At 43.5% G+C, this 3,536-nt stretch overlaps 1 long non-coding RNA gene across 1 annotated transcript; it reads left to right on the plus strand.

Moving 5' to 3' along the window:
- The first annotated feature begins 10 nt into the window (after nucleotides 1-10).
- Nucleotides 11-1,529, plus strand: LOC125436719. Its single transcript, XR_007245111.1, has 2 exons — nucleotides 11-388; nucleotides 1,236-1,529. It is a non-coding gene; the product is annotated as an uncharacterized LOC125436719 (long non-coding RNA).
- Nucleotides 1,530-3,536: the final 2,007 nt, after the last annotated feature.

Genomic DNA, 3,536 nt, shown 5'->3' on the forward strand with positions numbered 1-3,536 from the left:
ATGAGATTCCTGTTGCGCGCTCTCTCGTGTTGCGTATCTCTCATGGACCGCATGATAGAAGAAGTGGCTTCTCTTTTATGGATTGCTGTTAGGAGATGAAGGTTGACTTTGTTTTGGAAATGATGTCAGTGCTTTTCAGAGCATGACATGGCCCAATGAATGTCTTTGCTTTAAGTTTCTTGTTCTATGGAACTAATGCATCTGCCAACAAACATCCTGATATGCGACAGGAAACACAATTGCGAACCTTAGAGCTTTTGAGTGGCATTTAATTATTATACTTTCCTGATGGAACAATGCAGCTGCACGGTGGTTTCATTTCTTATTCCTTCTTGTTGAACTGGTGGCTGTCACGGGAACACTGCTTGGCACCTATCCTCATAGAAAGGTAAAGTGTGTGAATCAGCCCTTATTTTGGACCCTGGGAAAGCCCCAACTGGTCCTTTCTGCCTTTTCCCAAATCATATTGTCACCCATTCAGCTGGGGAAGGAGGGAGTGGGCTGCAGTGGTGTTCGTGGACACCAGATGGTGCTCAAGTCCTAAAAGAACTGCAGCCAGGGCTAAAGACTGTTCCTTAAGAACCGTGAATGTTTTCTTGATATTTATGTCTTTGGATGTTTGTATGGGTATCTTGCAACATCATACTGGGGGATATTAGACAATGATTCTATTCATTTCTGGAATATGGTCATAATGAACATGATTTTTCTTTTTGTGTGCTGTATCAATACAGATTGAATAAGTACAGAAGAATAGACATTCGCAAACATCTTCTGCAGATGGAAATAAAGTGGATCTTTAAATTACAAACCTTTAATAGATGGGGTTAGACTACAGAAATTGACTATTCCAGTTACTTGTAAATTTTGGGCCTCTACATTAATTTGTGAAATCATGTTTTTTGTTGTTGATGCCTGAGTCTTTCATTAAGTTTTAGCTTCGTGCAGGAATGGGTTATATGACTTTAGAGTAAAAATATGTGCACCTAATACCAATTAAGCCTTCGGGGGAGGGCGGTTTATAAATATAATAAATAATAATAATAATAATAATAATAATAATTAAGGTCTGTAACCAGCTGAGGACATTGTAGCAGCTTCTCACTGAGAGCATTGCAGCCTTTTGCTAGAAATACACAGGAATGTGATTCAAGTAAATTGTATTTTTTGCGGGTGGGGGGAGGTTATAGTCTTATATCCAAATGTATATTTTTAATGTGAGATTTATGTTGCAGCACAAGTCACTTTGGTTGCAAGAAAGCATAAGAATGTGATCCAACTCAAGCCACATTGATAAAGAGGCATTGTACCTGAAGAAAAATCCTTTGAAAGCAGACTTCTTATTGCAAAAACTGCTTGTGCTTGGCTTACAGAGTCTTGTTTACATTTGAACTAATTATACTTGACTCGTTGTGTTTTGTTTAAAATGATATTAGAATATCAAGAGAAGTTGTCTTGAATTAAGATGTGCCTTTCTTCCTGTGTTCAGAGTTGTTTTGTAACTAATGTATAAAAGGTGATTGTTTTTATTGCACTGTGTCACTTTATTATAAATTTCATAAACATCTATTGGTTGTCTTGAGGTAGGATTTAGCGACACCTTTGTTAAAGAAACCCGCCTTTGATAAAAAGGACTTAGCTAACTATAGTCCCGCATCTAATTTTCCACTTCTGGGAAAGATAATTGATCAAGCAGAGGATGAAAAATGCCAGGCTTTCCTGGATGAGACTCCCGCTCTCAACCTTTTCCAATCTGGCTTTAGTCCTGGCTTTGGGACTCAGACTTGTTGCTCTGAGAGATAACCTCCAACTCTATTTGGATAACAGGATTGCCAACCTCCAGGTGGTTCCACCATTATGCAAAAGCTGGAGACAGGGGCACTGAAAGTTAGCAAACCAAACCACTCTGCAGTTTAGACTATCAATACTAGCCAGAGGTGTATGGGGGCCAAACAGCACCCAGAGGCAAAAATCCCACCGGGTGCCCTCCCCCACGCAGAGTACTGCTTATTGTTGGACCACAGCCCCTCTTCCCTGCTCAGCAGACGGGGCACCTGTTTCTCTGGTGTCCCAGCTGCTGGGAGAGAAGAGGAGCCAGTGGCAGCCCCTCTTCCAAGCCCAGCAGCCACCTGCAGCCTGCATCCAGCTCGGATCCTGGCTGGATCAGAGCTGGGCGCAGGCTGCAGCTGCCTCCTCACCTCCATTGGAGACCCTGCAGGGCCTCCAGTAAAGGTGGGGAGAGCAAGCCTGGCTGCAGCCTGCAGTGGGATCGGAGCCTGCCAGGTTCTGAGCCCAGCGCAGGCTGCTGCTGCCCCCTCCCCTCTTCCTCAGCTGGCAGCAGGGACATGCAGGGTGGGGCCAAGGGAATTCATCCTCCCTGCCTCAACCCTGGGATGACGGGAACGGGGCCAAAGGAGGGCAAAGTCTGACAAGGATGAGGTTCCATGTCCATCTGACGTCTGTCTCCCTTGCCCAACTCTCTGGTCATGTGAGGGGGCTGAATTTGTTCCCCCACGTGTCTGGAATGGTTGCGCCTGGAGACATGCGATACCCCATGTCCCTAGGCAAATATGCCTCTGATACTAGCTTCACTCATACCAAAACTAACCAAAACAGATCAAAACTGGCTGTTCCAAGGTGAACCTCTAGGTGGTGGGTAGAGATCTTCTACTATTGCAATGGATTTCCAGGCAACAGAGATCAGTTCATCTGGGAAAAAAAATAGCTGCTTTGGAAGATGAACCCTATGACATTATATCCCATTGGAGTCCCTCCCCCCCCCCATTAAACCTATTTAAATCATGTTACTCTATGACATTGTTACCCATCTTAAGCTGCATTTGCTATGAGAGAGATAGGGTATGAATTTGAAAAATAAATCAGAGTACCAGTGGAGCATTACACTTTTGAACACCTGCCTACATTAAAAACTCTTCTATAAAACTAGAATAGCATTGAAGGAACAAGTTGGATCAACCTCTTCTGGTATGCTACTTTTTTCATTCACGAGGTTTTTTATCTGATGTTTCTCCTCCTACAGCCTGAAGTGAAACACTCTGCTACTCTTCCATCTCAAGATTCCAGTTTTTGCCTAGACCAGACTTTTCTCATTCTGTGTCAGTCAGGTATGTCCTCTTGTGCAACACTGTGAGGAAAAAGAATTAATTGTACCACTAGGACCTGTGCTTCTCCAGATAAATTAGGAATGTTTCATCAGCTTCTACCAGCATGGCCAATTGGCCATGCTGGTAGGGGCTGATGGGAATTGTAGTTCCTGAACATCTGGAGAGCCGCAGGTTCCCTACCCCTGGGATAGACAGATGAGGCAGTTGTAGAGAGAATATACAGACAAATCTTTACCACTTGCAAAATGAGTTTCCCTCCTTTCTCCCAAGAAAGCAGAGCCTCCCAATGACACCCTGCTTGGCTGAAACAATGCCCTTTTAGACCATGCAGCTTTAAGTAATGAACTTTCCACCATTTTGGGAATAAATACAACACAAACAGAAATAAAATGTGAGACAACAATAATCAGA

This window comes from Sphaerodactylus townsendi, linkage group LG07, assembly GCF_021028975.2.
Source record: "Sphaerodactylus townsendi isolate TG3544 linkage group LG07, MPM_Stown_v2.3, whole genome shotgun sequence".
NCBI classification, from domain to species: Eukaryota; Metazoa; Chordata; class Lepidosauria; order Squamata; family Sphaerodactylidae; genus Sphaerodactylus; species Sphaerodactylus townsendi.